Below are 17,594 nucleotides of genomic sequence, written 5' to 3'. Positions count from 1 at the left end.
TTAAAGTTTTCTCAGAAAGAAAAGAAACATTTATTGAATGTCTGCAGTGGGCCACATACAGTATTAGGTGCTATCACGTGTATTATCTCATTCAATTTTCCAATAATCCTGCAAAGTAGATGCTATTTTCTCTGTTTGTACACGTGAGGACTCCAAGGGTGAGAAAAGTAAAGAATTGTCTTAAGATTATACAGTTAGTAAGTGGGGAAGATGGGACTTGAGTCCTCATAAATCTGTCTGACCCGAAGGCCATAATTCCGTGCATTTCCTATAGCTGCCAGCTTTGCACCACAGATGGAAGCCACGGAGGCATTTTCTGTACATTTTCCCACCGCACTGTCCTTTTGACGTATATTTAACAGATTAAGTAGAAACTTTTATGTATGTGCACATTTGCCACGATTACTCTACTGTATGAATATTGTCCAAAAGACCCAGGGGTACCACAATACTAGAAAAGCAGCTCCTTTGCAAGATGGTCCACAACTGTAGCCATAAATAGCGAGACCAATAATTGCAATATTTTACATTTTTACGTTAAAATTTCATTAATAATAAGCACCTTACAATTTTACGATGCTTACTATGCATCTGATATTATTCTAAGCATTTCACATGTATAAAATTGTTTAATCCTCACCAAAACCCTATGAAGTAGGTCTGCTATTACCTCTGTTTTATAATGGGAAACTGAGGCACAGAAAGTCAAACCACTTGCCGAAAGTCACCCAGTTAGGAAGTGATGGAACCAGACCTAGACCTCGGTAGTGGGGCTTCGAAGCCTGGGCCCTCCCTCTCGTTAATTAATTATTTCAGAAATGGTAGTTCCATTCCTCTCTTCCTACGTTAAGCAATGGGGTTAATAGGAGAATTAATCATGTGTATTGCATGACCTAATATGTGTGCTGAATTTGCTAAATATTTATTTATTGAGCATTTACATATACGAGCCATAGTGCTAGGCCCTGAGAATGTAGCACCTGCCTCCAAGGATTTGAAATAAACAAATCAGCAAATATACACTATGTGTTAAAGGACTACAATAGGACTATAGTAGCTGTTGTCCATTTTCCATCTATTCTCTACACGACTCTGTCAAACCTGATGCCCAGGAGACTGACCCGGGCTTTCTTGCCCTTTGACTTCTGGTTAGGTAATGCCTCTGGGCAGACATTGGAGTGAGGGAGGAAGGAGAGAGAAGTCAGTGTATTATTCGCCAGCCCCCCAGCCTTGCCTAGTCTCAGTTCTAGCAGAGGTGATGATTCTTCTATGGCTATAATTTCTGTCAGGTGACCCCTCTTCTGTTGCCCAGCTCTTGCAAGGGTGTCTTAAACACCATTCCCTCCCTTTGCTTCTTTAGGTTTAGGAGCCGGAGTGGTCCCCAGATGCTTCATCATCCCTTGTGGGTTCTCTTGACTCTTGAGTGTATGTTTGTTTCCTGCAGGGAGCCTGACTGATATAAGGTGTAAGCAGAGTAGGCTGTGAGAGTAGCATCAGGAAGGGTGTCTCACCTAGACTTGCAGGGACAGGGGAGGCTCCTCAAAGGAAGTGAAATCTAAGATGACTTCCAAAGGACGAGTAGGAATTATCCAGATTGGGAAAGGGGATATAGGGAGAATATTCTAGAAAGAAAAAATCGCAAGTGACAAGATAAGAAATCTAGAGCATAGAAACTTCTAAGAACCGCAGGTGCTACCACATGCTGTTCAAGGTGGAGAGTAGTGAAGAGGGAGCCCAAGAAAGCAGATTCCAGAAGGTGGGGATTCTGATATAGCTTTGCTGTGTAGTTTGTCATGTAACTTCCTTTCCATTTCCTTATGAAGCATTTGGCAAGATCTATGTGACTTACTATAAGTTCTGGAAATGGGCTTTGAGGGAGCTGAGTGAGACGAAGTGCTGAGTCTGGTTTCAAGGAGAGCATGGGAGTGATCTGGCAGTAGAGTTTAGATTGCTCTGTCAGGTTTTGAAATTGATGAGGCCACACATACCATTGCTAATGTGCAGCTGTGATGGGGGGAGAATAGGTGAGGCCAGCAAGGTTCATTTAGGACAAATAATTTGGTGATGGAGAATCGTCAAGGGAAAGCTCAAAGGAAAACAGAGCAGCTAGTGCTCACATGCTATAAAAGAAAGCTTGCTCTCTGCCTCTGCTTGCATACTTCTTAGTAAAATACACCTGAATTATTTAATTATTTAAAATACTATTTTAAATAATACTATTATTTATAATAAATAAATAAATAATACTATTACTTAATTATTTAAAATACTATTTTAAAAATTATGTACAAAACAAAAACAGACTCATAGACTTAGAGAACAAACTTATGGTCACCAGGGGGAAGCGGGGGGAGGGATATTTAGGGAGTTTGGGATTGACATGTACTCACTGCTATATTTAAAATGGATAGCTGATGCGATGAAAGCCAAAAATCTGTCTTCATATCCCCTGGATAGAGATACAAAACTTATGTTTCAATTTCAAAAAAGTTAAAAAAAAAAGTAAAATGGATAGCGAACAAGGACCTACTGTATAACACAGGGAACTCTGCTCAATATTCTGCAACAACCTAATTGGGAAAAGAATTTGAAAAAGAATAGATACATGTATATGTATAACTGAATCACTTTGTTGTACACCAGAAAGTAATACAACATTGTTAATCAACTATACTCCAACATAAAATAAAAAGTTTAAAAAAATAAAATGCATAAAAAATAACACTCAATACTGATGAGAGCCACGCACTTTCTTATACTGTGTCTCTATTCCTGCCCCTTTTGTGGTTACAGATGTTAAGCACCACCCTTGCTGGCTTCCTGTCTATTTTGTACCAAGAGATGCCATTCTCTATCTGTTATCTCCATACCTCCTTGTGGGTCAAGCCCCCTTTGCTGCCCCTTCTATAGTGCTAGTCATTACAGTAATTATGGCCTGGCTTCTTTGAGGCCCCATCATCCCTGTGGATATTAACGAGCCCCACTTTGAGACCATCTTTCGACCATCAGAGAAGGACCATCCCTGAACTTGCTAGCAATGCTGGCATCCTCTCACCAGCACATGCCTAAAGGCCTCAGTAAATGGCATGTCACTGGGCTCTCCGAGGATCAGAAAGCTCTGACGGGTCTTCCAGCCTTATATTAAAAATCCATTCCAGCATGCCTACTCCCCTTAGCCTCTGCCCCTTAGCAGTCCTTCCTCCAGCATCTGTCAGGGCCCCTCAGGCATTTCCACTCTCCTGAGAGTTGGCTGTTGCTTTTGCCAGGCTTCCGAGAGCCACTCTGGCAGTGATTTTGTTCTACTCCCTAAGGTTTTTGCTAGGTATTGTGAAATAATTGAAAATATATATAAACTTAGTCTCTGCCCCCATTCCCTGGCAGAGAGCTTCTCAAACCCTTGTAACTTCCTAAGTGATAAGAGCATTAGGAGCACCTTTTGTTCTAATATTTGGTGTTTGACTCTGGTTCTGAATATAGAGCTCTTAAATCTCTTGGAATTTCCTGGGTGATAGGAGCATCTTCTGTTCTAATGAGGTGATGCTTGGTGGGCTCCTGGATGGCTTCAGGTGGGTCCTGGTCATCAGAAAGATCAAGCCATGATTAGAAGCTTAGAACTCTCAGCCCTACCCCAATCTTCCAGGGAGGGCAGAAAGTCTGGAGATTGAGTTAATGATTGATCATGCCTACATGAGGAAGCTTCCATAAAATCCCAAAAGCACTGGGTTCAAAGATCTTCCAGATTGGTGAACACTTCTATGTTCCTGAAAGTTGGCATATACCCCAACTCCACAGGGACAGAAGCTCCTACGCTCGGGATCCTTCCGGACCTAACCCTATGCATCTCTTCATCTGTCTGTTCATCTATATCCTTATCGTCCTTTATTACATAATAAGCCAATAAATGTAAGTAAGTGTTGCCCTGAGTTCTGTGAGCCATTCTAGAAAATTACCAAACCCAAGGAGGGGATCCAGGGAACCTCAGTTTTTGCTCCACTGGTCAGAAGTATATGTGACATTCTGAGACTTGGTGATTGGTATCAGAAGAGAAGCAATTCTGAGGGACTGAGCCCTTAACTTGTGAGATCTGATGTTAACTCCAGCTAGATAGTGTCATAACTGAATTGAATCGTAGGCCACCCAGCGGGTGTCACAGAATTGCTTTGTGTGGAAAACCTACATACCTGGTGTCAAAAGTGTTGTGAGCATGTAATAGTATGAAAGGAAAGGAAAACAGAGTGGTTTCCCAATAGAGGTGTTAAATCCTACCTCCTGAGAAAATGCCCCTAAACCAATGAATTCTTGTTTTTTCAGTCAAACATTTCTGTCCCTTTCATCAATCACCCTCAAAATTCATTTCTTTTACCAGGACATTTTTCCAAGTGAAATCTTTAGTAACTGAGCTGCCACCTGTGCAATAGACTGTCCATGCCCCACTTACCAGTGAGGATGACATTTTCTTTGTCTCTTGGGTGACTGTTTTCTCAGATCACTTCCATTAGCACTTGTGTTAGTACAGGTCCTCCAAGAAGCATATGCCAAAATGGGATTAGATATGCAAGTATTTATTAGGGGGAATGTCTATGAAGGAAAATGAGGAGAGAGCCAAGGGAAGCTGGAAGAGACATCAGGCCATGACGCAGGTCTCACGCTGGTGGAAGGAGAACCGAAAGGAAGGAGGTTGGGTGAAAGAGCCTAAGACTGCAGTGCAGTTCTAAGAAAGTTTGACACGCCCAATGTAGTGTCCAAAGTTGCCCATCAGAGGAGTCCCATGACTCTTAGGAACAGGCCTGCCTTGGTATTCCTGCTGTACTCAGTCATTGGCTGGAAGTAGACCGCATATGGGGAAGGTGGCCTTTATCTATGGAATGTTCTTAACTGTCCCTGGTTTAAGTATTGCTTATAGTAAATAAACCTAGAATCCATGGATTTATGGGGTATGGCTTCCTGGACAATGTCATGTAAACTGAAAACGGATGTTTCATATTCTAAACACTCCCTGGGGTGCAAATCTTTATGCTTAGCTTTGAGACTTTGTTCTCTCTAGGCCAGAGATCGTGTCTATTCTAGGAGTGAAGGACCTAAGGAAGCTTCCCCTGCTGTCCCTTTGTCTGAGTCTCTTGTAATTATTCTTGTAGTTATTTGTGGAGTTTGAATACTGGGTAAGACCTTTGATTGTGTGAGTCTAACTTGACAATCCAATGCTTTGTGGTGTTTTATGTACATACGTACATTCATATCTATATCTATCTATCTATATATATATAGTGTTATGCATGTAAAATATGAATACTGACTGGATATTTAAAAATATTAAGGAAACACTGTAGTACTTTTTGATGTGGTAGTGGTTTTGTTATGCTTTAAAATAAATACACATACAGAAATATTTACAGATGAAATCATTTGATGTCTGGGATTCACTTTAAAATAATCAAGAGTTTGAGAGGGAGAATGGGGAGTACAGAAAACATAAAATGGACCGTGACAATCATTGAAACTGAGTAGTGAGTTCATAGAAGTTCCTTATACTATTCTGTCTAGTGTTGAATACAGAATATGATAAATTTGAAATTGTCCATAATGAAGAGATTTTTAAAACGCTAAAAACAAAATTTAAAGCAAATCATAAGATGGCTGAAATACCACAAGGGTGGATATATTTTATATAAAGTATTCTATTGCTTATAATAGCATTTAAAATAATAAAATAATAATTATAATAAAATAATAAAAGGAAAAAGAAAGCAGGAAGCTAGGCGGGCAGGCAGGCAGGCATGAACAAAAAGAAGGAGGAAAGGAGACTTGAAGATCCAACAATAGAAAAAAGCTAAATAAATTGTATTATATATGGATATAGATACACACATTATTATTCAGCCCTTAAATGACACTATATGATGACAGGGAAAGATATCCATAACAATTCATTAGGTGAAGAAAGCAAGCTGAAAACAAGTACTATCGATATTTCTTATTTGTGTTTATTTGTGTAGATCTAAACAAACACAGAAAATGGATGAGAAAGATAAAGATTAAACAGTGATTATATGGTGGGGAGAGGGTGGCTTATAGATGATTTTAATTTTCTTCCTTTTATGCATCTATATTTCCTAAATGTTCTATAATGAACCTGTATTACTATTATAAAATTTTTTTGAATCCTCTGTTGAATCAACAATCCATTCAGGAATCTTTTTTAAGAAAATAACCAGATATATGCTCAAAGACTGCTTAGGACAGTCACTGCAGCATTATTTATAATAGTAGAAAAACTATAAATAATCCAATTATCCCACAGTAAGAGAATGATTAAATAAATTATGGTATTGAGATGACAAAAATTTCTCATATTCCTAGGAAAATGCTGATTGTTCTGTAATCATGGTAACAAGTACCACTATAACCTGGTTTTAAACCCTTTCTACCCATCAGTGCAACTTGCTTCGGTGAACATGCTTTGGCAAACCAACCAATAAGTGACAGTCTTACATCCCAAAGTCAGCCAATCAGGAATGACGTTAGTCCAATAAATATGCTTCTCAATGCCAACCAATCAACAGAAGTCTCACTAGAATAACCGCATTTCTAGAGTTGCTGTCAACCTACTTTTGCCCTTGAAAGTCTGCCAATCCCTGAACTCCACACTCTCCCAAACTGTGCGTGCAGTGATCAGTCTGTTCTCTTGGTGAGATTGGTTGACCAGCATACTGCTCCCTTACTACAATCACCAATACATTCAGCTTCGCTGTGAGCAGTATTGGTGTGTGTATCTGTGTACACACTGAGGGAGCACACATAAGCACATATGTACAAACCTATTATGAAATAACATGCATTTATTAAAATTTTTATTTTCAAAGACTATAATGGCAAGTAAGATGTTCAAAATACATAATGTGAGAAAGCTGAATACTGAACTGTGTATTATATAATCCTAATCAGAGAGACAGAGAGATAGAGGGAGGAAGGGGGGCTAAGAGAGACAGAGAAAGTGGAAAGAAAATGTTGAAAGTAGTTCCATCTGGATTTTGAGACGATGGGTGATTTTTATCTTCTTTATTTTGTTATTTTATTTTCAAAAAAACCTACAATGACCAGTTACCACTTTAATAATGACGGGGGAAGACTGTTTCTAAACAAAACCTTAATTTAGCATTATAGAACTAAACCGGTTAATTTTTTTTTTTTTTTCCGTACGTGGGCCTCTCACTGTTGTGGCCTCTCCTGCCGCGGAGCACAGGCTCGGGACGCGCAGGTCCAACGGCCATGGCCCACGGGCCCAGCTGCTCCGCAGCATGCAGGATCCTCCCAGACCGGGGCACGAAGCCCTGTCCCCTGCATCGGCAGGCGGACCCCCAACCACTGCGCCACCAGGGAAGCCCTAAACCGGTTAATTTTAAACGCTATCTGAGACCTCCTATGAGTCTCATAAGATTCTTTCATTGATGAAGTAGGCCATGATAGAAATCCAAAAGCCTACATTCAACACATATTTATTGTGTGCTTCTATGAACCAGACACTAAATTAGGTTCTCAGACAGGTGTAAGAGAGTGGTCCCACTTTACTGATGTAACAATTCCCTGAAAACCAGGTGGAAAAGGGCATTTTCATAAATTGCACTGAGCTTCTGAAGTTATGCTTCTCCCTTCAAACACATTCACGTTCTTATGATTAGTGGGGACCATCAATATAGGAAGTAAAGGCGAGAAGCAAACTATAGGTGTTTGTGGCAGGACTGTGAATAATGATCTATGAAATGTGGGACAATTAAAACATAGACGCAGCCAGGACTGGGTATTAGAGAGCAGAAAATACATTTTACATCTCCTACTATCTTTTTCTTTATTTTGGAGGGAGAGAAGCTTTAACTTCTCCTTTTCTTAATAAAAGTTGTGTCATGTTCTAATTACATTTAATTAAGCTGTATTTCTCGTGCTGAAAATATGGAAAGAAGCACTGGAGCCTGCTGGGTCTCCACTTCCTAATTCATGCAAGCAGCTCTTAAATGGGTAGGAAATGATGATTGAATATTGTGAACCGGCACAATAGTTAATCTTGTATGAATAGGCAGTAGGAGGGGAATGTGTTTGTCTTGGGTTTGTTAGAAAGGTTTTCATGATCAAACACTGAATGAGGATTTTCCCCATTTTCTGCCTGCTGACAGTGCATTGCTGATAGTTTGACTTAATGAGGTTCTTAGATTTAATAAAATAGAAAAAGGCAGTGAGCCATTTCCCAAAATGACTTGAAAGAAATATTTGGCAAAAATAATGGAGATTCAGAGATTACTGGTACAAAGAGCTCTATCAATTTCTTCCACCAGACTATGCTCACTTGCTCTGTGTTTCCTGCTGATTTTAGAATTTACTCCATTTGCTGCCCAGATAGCAGCAACTCCCCTTAATAGAGACCATTCTTCATAAACTATGAGGTGCTAAGGAATTAATCAAACTTTTCAGTGGGTAAGCAGTAAATGGAGAGTCTGTACAATCCTTAATAATGATACCTTCGTGAAGTCAGCTGAGTATACATAGTGCTTTCACAGACTGTTAACTCATTCAATTCTCGTTCTAATCCTGTGATTTGGGGACTATCATTATCCCAGCTTTACAGCTGAGAAAACTGAGGCTTAGAATAGTTAAGTGATTTGCCCAAGGTCTCTCAGTGAGTAAATGCTAGAGTTCAGACCCAGGTCTGGGACTTGATCCAGTCTACCTGAACCACCACGTTTAAAAGAGCAGAAAGGAACATTCAGATCTGAGGTCCGAGGATCTGGGACACTGCCTCTTGTTAACAGGTGACATGAGGCACACCAATCAACCTCTCTGAACCATAGTTTTCTCGTTGGAAAAACAGAGATAATTATGCCAGTTATCAATTTATTATTATCTCTCAGCTTCACATCCACCCTTCACGGCCGTGGTTTGTGATCCTGCAGCTTACTGGAAGATGAGACTGCCATCTGGCCATTTTGGGCTTCTTATGCCACTGGGTCAATAAGCAGATAAAGATGTTAAGCTAATGGCTAGAATGACTGATCCCAATCACCCAGGAGAAATTAAGTTCCTGCTACACATTAGAGGTAGGAAAGACTATGTCTGGAACACAGAGGATTCTCCAGAGTTCCTCTTAGTACTTTCCTGCCAATAGTAAAGATTAATAGAAAACTGTGGAAGCAAAAACACGAAAAGCAGGATGACGGAGGACTCAGAACCTTGGGGAATGAAAGTTTGGGTCATCTCACCAATGGTCAGCAGGGCAGCATTCCTTCTGGAGGCTCTAGGGGAGAATCTGCTCCCTTGCCTTTTCCAATTACTAAAAACTATGGGTATTCGTTGACTCATGGCCACCTTCCAGAAATGTCATCACTCCAACCTCTGCTTTCATCATCTATCATCTTTTTAGACACTGACTTTCCTCTTACAAGGACCTTTGTAATTACATTGTTCCCACCCAGATAATCCAAAATAATCTCCCCATCTCAAACTCCTTAGTTTAGTCACACCTGCAAAATCCCTTTCCCACGTAAGGTAGCAAGTTCACAGATTCCAGGGTTTAGGACATAGGCATCTTTAGGGAGGCCATTATTTAGCCTACAGTTGAACCAGTGTATTCATTCATTAAAACAAAAAAAACAAAAAACCCAACCTGTGTTGCCCAAATAATCTTGTAATAAAAATAATGAGAATTTTGAAGTCACCCATTTAAAGGAAATGTTTGTCTTCTAAGCAAAAGTATCTCTAATTCAGATGTTTGTCATCTGCTTTACCTTTGGGTGAAGAGCAGTGGGGTTTCAAGAACTCTTGCTTCCTCTGCAGAAATGATACTGCTCATAGTTTTCTTAAAATATACTCATTTTAATTTTTAAATGAGAAAAATAAAGATGAGGAAAAGAAAAGAAAAAAAAGGTTTGAGCAAGATGCAGAGTAGAAGGTAGACAAAAACTCAGAAGCAACTTCTTAGCACCACTTCAGAAAGGGAGAAAAATAAAAGAAAGAAAAAAGCAAAGCATACCAGAAATATTTGCCATTCTCATGAAATGGAACTCAAGTGAGAGGAAGGTATAAACTCTGACTTGGAGGACGCTGAAGGCCAGGGGAAAATCTTCTTTCATTTGACCATACTTCAAAACAATACAGAACAAATGAGTGTCTCTTAGAGAAAATGGCAGAAGGGATTGATTTCTAAATTGCTTTTAAATCATAAAATCCCACGATTGTAAAGCATTTTGGGTAGTCATCCAGCAGTATACCAGGAACTTTGTTGGAGAAGAAAATCCAGGAAGACATTTAATGAGAAGCACTAATAAATGCATGTCTCTGTTTTACTGAAGCTGTCTATTCTTCTTAGCAGTTGAGTTTTCATCCTAGAGAAGAATTATTTATGAAAGGTGAGCATTGGAACAGTCTGTCCTGAAAGTCTAGCAGAAAATATGACATTTTATAAGTTTCATAAAAATCGTATGTAAAGAGATGCCTGGCTGAGAGTGGGTTAAAATATTTTCTGCAACTTTGATGTTTGTAATATTTAAAAAGTACCAATTCATTTCTCTAAGCAGGTTGTGTTTCTCTCAAAAGGTAGAGGCTTGAATTCAACATACATTTTCCACAGTTATGTCAGTGTTCTTTATTCTCTAATGGAAATTGAATCACTTCTGGGTGAATTATCTGAAAATCAATTTGCCTAATGCCAGTTTACAGAAATTCAATTCATCCAGTGACAATTTACCAAATGAACAAGTCTCCAAATTTATTGAATGTACTGATTTATTAAAAAAACTTTAAAAAATTATTTTAATATTATTTCTGACTTTTCAAACATTAAAGAGTATCCCAAACAGATGAGAAGTACATTATACAATCCTGTCATGTATTAAACGCTAAAAAATTTATTTCTAACCAGGAGAAATTCTATACATAGACTGTAGCAGTTTGCAGAAAGACTTAACGTGAAAAAGGGAAATTATTAAACTGAGTGGAAAGAATGCCTGGGAGGGGTTAGCATAATGTACTATAGGATTAATACTTCAAACTTAGGTTACCTTGACAATAAACATGAAATTGTAAAGGAATAATTTTTTTTTTACATCTTTATTGGAGTATAATTGGTTTACAATGGTGTGTTAGTTTCTGCTTTATAACAAAGTGAATCAGTTATACATATACATATGTTCCCATATCTCTTCCCTCTTGCGTCTCCCTCCCAAAGAATTTTTTTTAAAGTTTTAAAAATCCTTAAAAGTTTAAGTCAAGAAATGAACCCGAAAGTGACAAGGACAATCACATCGCATAATAAATTCAAGCTACAAATAGCTAAAAGTAACAAACATTGATTTGTTACTTGGAAAAATAAAGTGTCCTAAAAGTGCTAAAATATTAGAAAAACACAGGTAATTCCCTGGAGGTCCAGTGGTTAGGACTCTGAGCTTTCACTGTTGAGGTCCGAGGTCGGGGAACTAGGATCCCACAAGCCGCAAGGCAGGCCAAAAAAATTAAAAATAAAAATAAAATATTAGAAAAACAGAAAATCATACTTTTAAAGTGACATTTAAAGAATTAGAAATCAATGTAAACATAAAAATTCCTAACTGAAATGTTAAGGTGTCAGTTACAGTTGAATTTTGATATAAAATATATACATAGAAGACTGAACCACTCTACAGTCCGGAGTGGTTGGCTACCTGATTGTTCCTTAAAGTGCTGTTATGGAGACAAAAGAGAATCAGTCAACTAAAACATCACAGGAATATTCAAATGCTGTTAAAACTGTTGCATTCAATTCTAAGTAACCATAATGATTATAAATGATTATAAAAACAAGATTTTTGTTAATGGGTAAATTTATTGAACAGGTCACCTTTCAGTTGGACCACATGACACATAATTGAAATCCCAGATGGCTCCTCATTGTGTTACAAAAACCCAAACTCTTGACCTTAATGTACCAGGTCTCTCATAGTAAAGCTCCTGCCTACTTTTCTGTTCTCATCTAACTTCAATTAGTCATGTTGGCTGCTTTTTGTTCTAAAATGCTACTTCTGCTCTTTCTGGCTTTGTGACCTTTGCTCTCAATAGTCCCTCTGCCTGGAAGACTCTTCTCATGACTGTCTCCTTCTCTTGTCTTTGCATGCTTATTATCGATCTTCCTCTCTAGAATGTAAGCTCTATGAGAATTAAAGTTATACTTTAAACCAAGCATCTTCTCCTGACACACAGAGTAGGCACAATGTAAATGTTTGTTGAATAAATCAGAGGATAAATAAATTTATCTTTGAGAACACACCTCTTTTTTATTTAAAAAAAGAAATCACTTGACTGGGTCTTTTAGCAATGTGAAAATAGAGCAAAGAACTTCTTTTGGAATGAAGACTTTTGAGACAATGAATCTTCTGCCAGTTATCCTTACCCCACATCCAAATAAATGGAAGCTTCTCTTTCCACTTGAGGAACATTTCCCCACCTAATGGGAAAGTGCTTGACTCCAGAATGTACTGACTGCAGGGATTTGGAAGGATCTCAAACTGTCTATGAAGAGTCCATGTAAGAATGACTCATCTAGTAAGAGCTGCCATTGAAGATGATTCTGTGACAGTGTAGGTGCATAGATCAGTATAAGTCAACCAATGGCCCATGTGGGAATTGTATCTGCTTGTATATATCAATACCTTCTTTGGGAGGCTTGGTTCCAAAGCATGCTTTAAAAACAACAGTATTAATTCCTGAAATTGCTTCAGAGGAAGAGATGAAAGAGTTGTATTACTTTTGTAACCTGTGGCCCCAGGTAACCTCTGTGATTTTTCACTTCCCACTGAACTCTTGTTATTGAAAAAAAGCTAATTAGAAGTCAGAGGAGGTTAAAGTTCCCCCAAAGACAGACTTTCAAAGAGAAAAATTGGGGAAAGTTTTCCAAGCTTGATAATAAGAAGAATTTTGATAGCTATTAAGGTGACCTCAAGTTCACCTTCAAGCAAAATTTTGAGGAAACAGATATAAGCCTCAATCTTTTTTACTCAGTGAACTGAAAGAAAAAGGGAAAGAATCTAGACATTGTCTCGCCTGTCCTAGGTAAATCAATAAGGAGGCTGCTCTTTTTTTGAAGGCTTGTGTAGACTTAATGATCCTCAAATCCTGAGTTCAGAATTCAAAATTTATATGTATGTAATTATTGCAAATCTTACTCAGAAGCACAAGTTCAAAATACAAGACACAATGAAAATGCATGTGGAATGCTGACTACAAATTATCATATATATTGTCATTCTCTATTCAAATATTTATCTTTTCTGGGGACTCTGTGCTCACGGGGATTGGTAATGAGATATTGAACCTTTTGCTGTTAATATTCTGTTTCAAATTGAGCCCGGCTTTACAAGGAAAAAAACACTTGTCATCTTCGTTTTCACTGGCTGCCTTCTGTAAAGACATAGGAGGATACTGTCAGAACTGGCTCTGGGGGAAAATTGCAAAGTTGAGGTTGGCTTTCACTCTCATTTCCTCAGAGTCGTCCGTTTATTTCCCCCCAACCCCCCATTCCTGAGAGTTTGCAGTGTATTGCCCTAAAAAGGGAGCCCCTTTGCTGGGACCTCTATCTTCCTTCTCTCCCTCCTTCCATCAGAATATGCTCTCTGATATTTTTTTTGTTTTTTTCTTAAATTGCTAATGTTCAGCAGGAGAAACCAAGGCTTCGCAATGAGTACCAGGCCACCTCTTAGCAACAAGAAGACATCTCGTAATACCAGGCCACCTGGATGTCAGGAGCTCCTAGCTAGCTAGCTATCATCTGTTTGTCTATGGTCCTATCTATATCTGTCTATATATAATCGTAATTTGCATATATAACATCTTAGATATATATGTATATAATCTTACACATATACATGTATATGTGTATGTGTGTTTTTTGGTATCTATGTTTTTATGACATATGATGTAGATATATGATATAGGTATAAATATGACATGGATATATGATTGATAGATAGATAGATAAATAGATAGATACAAAGTACCAGTGATTCCTAACTGGGGGTGATTCTGCCCCCACTCTCCCATTGGCCAGGGATGTTGCTAAATATACTATAAGGCACACAATAAATCTATACAACAAAAAATTATCTGGTCCAAAAATGTCAAGCTCTGTTCTTTTTGAGAAAAGCAGAGAAACTGAAGAAAAACAAAATCTCTTCAGTGTGGCTGTCACTGTGTTCCTCAAAACCTTGGATATGAAGTTGCCGTCTCAGAGTTAAACTAAAAATGAATTCCTAATGGATGGGAGCAGAGATTACTAAGTACCTTAATGGGACCAAATGGTTCCCAAGGCAGTAAGAATGGACATTAATCAGATTGAAACCAGTAATACACATCTAAATAATGAGGACAGGGGAGGAATTGGCCAGCCAAGGAGGTAGAAATCACTTGTCAGAGACAAGGCTATGAGTGCCCATCTAAGCACTGGTCGCAGATGGGGGCCCTTCCGGTTGTCTTCTTACGGTGGTCCTGTGTGGATGCCACCAGATGTCCAAATTGCAAAACTCCTGCCTCCTACTCCGACACCTCCAGCTTATTCCATCCTTCCCAAACAGTGTCTGATAAATTGTTTCCCCACGTGGCTTGCCTACATGGAGAAAAAGCATTGATCAGGCTTACACAAACATTCAGCATGTCTAATGATTATTTTTCATATTAAAAATTATAAGCAGGGACCCTGATTATATGACAATGCAGGGTGAGCTATCCAGGTGCATCACCTAGGGAACCCCATGAGGTTTCTGACGCTACCAGGCTAATATGGAAGGGATGCCCCAACGGGACATGTCCACATGGTCACATGGTCTGGAGTTAAAAGAAATCCAGATTGCACACTGTTACAGGTTGAATTGTGTCCCCAAAAAAGATATGTTGAAGCCCTAGCCCCCCAGTACCTCAAAATGTGATCTTATTTAAAAGAGGCTCATTGCAGATGGAATTAAGTTAAAATGAGGAATAGGGCTGGCCTTTAATCCAACATGACTGGAGGCAAGATTGGAGTGATGCTAACAGAAGCCAAAAAGCACCTGGGGCTATCGGAAGCTGAAGAAGCAAGGAAGGATTCTCCCCCGGAGACTTTGGAGGAAACACGGACCTTGATTTCAGATGTCTAGACTTCAGAACTGTGAGAGAAAAAGTTTCTTTGTATGTAAAGCCACCCAGTTTGTGGTCACTTGTTATGGCAGCCCTAGGAAATAATACACCTGTTGAAGAGGGGAGGACACCTAACGGTCTCACAAGCCCGCGGTGCCAGCAGTAACGTGTTCAAGGAGGAAAGAGTCTATGAGACCTAGAGCTGGGTCCAAGAGGAAGTTTGAGAACAAGAGGGTTTGAGATAGAGAAGCGGGTGAAGTCCCCTCTTAGAAGTATAATCTCAAAGCATGGAATTCATCTGGGCTTCCATTTACCATGACTGAATACAAGAAGGGAACCAGGAATGGAAACTTTAGAAGTCCTTAATATCTGTCTGTTTTCCCTATATGATTATCAGTAAAATCCTTAAGGGCTACAGAAGTAGCAAGAAAAGTAGAAGGAGGGGCTGTGGTCTTGAGAGTTAGGTAACTGGAAAGAAGATTGCACCCTGTAGCCTGGTGTGGGGAGAAGAATTCCAAACGAAAGAGATCATGGAAATAGAAACAGAAAATCGGGTATCGGTCTCACAGTCTCCCCCTTGACCAGCTTCCTTAGAGGGGGATCCTGGAAAACCACTCAGGAATCACCACTTCATTTGCCTCATAGGCAATCTTTCCTTTACTTCACAGATCTTACTCAGGCCTGTAAATTATATAACTATTCCCTCCATTGCTCAGAAATCTAGGAGTCTTGATTCTTGATCCTTGATTCTTCCCTTTCCTTCCCTCTCTCATCCCCATTTATCAGGAAATCCCAGAAAGTTTACCTCCAAATGTGTTCCCTTTACTTATCATCTGTCCTTTAATCACCATCTCCATAACCCCACTGTAGTCTAATTTTGTAACATCATTTGCCTGGACACCACGATAACCTTCTCCCCTTTTCTAGTCTTCCTCCTCTAATTCCTTCTGCACTCAGCAGCAAAAGCGATCTGCTTAAAACAAAAATCTGGTTATATAACTCCCCTGCTTAAAACCATCCATTTAATTGAGAATAAAATTCCACCTTTTTACAATGGATTACAAAGCATTTTACTATTGAATCCTGCCTTTCTATGCACTGTTCCCTTGGTTCTAGCTGTACTGTTCTTTCTTCAGTTGCTCTGCCTGAAACTCTTTTCCACCCCAGGGCCTTTGCACAGGCAATTTCCTTTAGCTGGAATGTTCTACCACAGCAGCATGGCTAGTTACTCCCTATCCTCAGTTTTAGCTTAAATGTCTCCTTGGGGAGGCTTTCCTTGGTGATCACGCATGTCTATTGATCTTTATCTGTCTCAGCATCCCCTTTGTTCCTTCATAGTAGGTGTTATAACTTGTAATTACTTTCTCTCTCTCTCTCTCCTTCTCTCTCTTCGTTGTCTCTCTCAAAAAATGTAAACTCCATAAAATTAGGGATTATGATTTTTTTTGTCCACCACTGTATTCCCATTGCCTAGCACAGAGCTATAGTAGGTGCCCACAAACTGGAGGGTGAAAGTGAGGTGGGAGGGGGATGGTTAGAACCATTTGCTGGGAAGAGGATTTTTTTACCATGTGCATGTGATAATTAATTTTATATGTCAATTTGACTGGATCAGAGAATGCCCAGATATCTGGTTAAATATTATTTCTGGGTGTGTTTATGAGGGTGTTTCTGGATGAGATTGGCATTTGAATCAGTAGACTGAGTCAAGCAGATGACCCTCCCTTGTGTGGCTGGGTATCATCCGTCCAATCTGTTGAAGACCTGAATAGAATAAACGTTGAAGGAAAGAAGAATTTGTCCCTTTTTTCTGCCTCGTTGCTTGAGCTAGAATCTCCTACCCTCAGACTGGAATTTACATCATCAGCTCCCCTAGTTCTCAAGCCTTCAGACTCAGATTGAATTACTCCACTGGCTTTCCTGGGCCCAGCTTGCAGACGGCAGATCTTGGGACTTTTCAGCCTCTGTAACTGCATGAGCCAATTCCTCTTAATAAATCTCCTTTACATCCTATTGGTTCTGTTCCTCTGGAGAACCCAGGCTAATAAAGTGCATGAAATGTAATTTCACTCAATGTGACAATAACTATATTTGCAGTCCAAAATTCTGGAAAAAAATATTATACCTAAATATATTCATTGAGGCATTATTTATTATAGCAAAAAGTTAAATAGTCTCTTGGCTACAGTGTAGAAAAGGGCATATTTACTAATAGTCACCATATGGAACTTTTAAAACTATCAAAGAAGATATATAGAAGCAAATCTCAATGTGATCTTTATTTATGATATTAATTTGTCAAATAAAAGGTCAAGTTTTGTGGGGGTTTTTTAATATTTATAGCTTAATAGAATATAACAAATTTGCTGTTGGTTAACAACAATATTGTTCATTAATCCTGATGAAACCTAAAGAGTGGACATGTCTCTCACAAAAAATACAAGTGAGTTCAGAAGTTTTCAAACGATACAGAG

This window comes from Stenella coeruleoalba (genome assembly GCF_951394435.1).
Source record: "Stenella coeruleoalba genome assembly, chromosome: 16".
Taxonomy (NCBI): Eukaryota; Metazoa; Chordata; class Mammalia; order Artiodactyla; family Delphinidae; genus Stenella; species Stenella coeruleoalba.
This window is presented reverse-complemented; position numbering follows the sequence as displayed.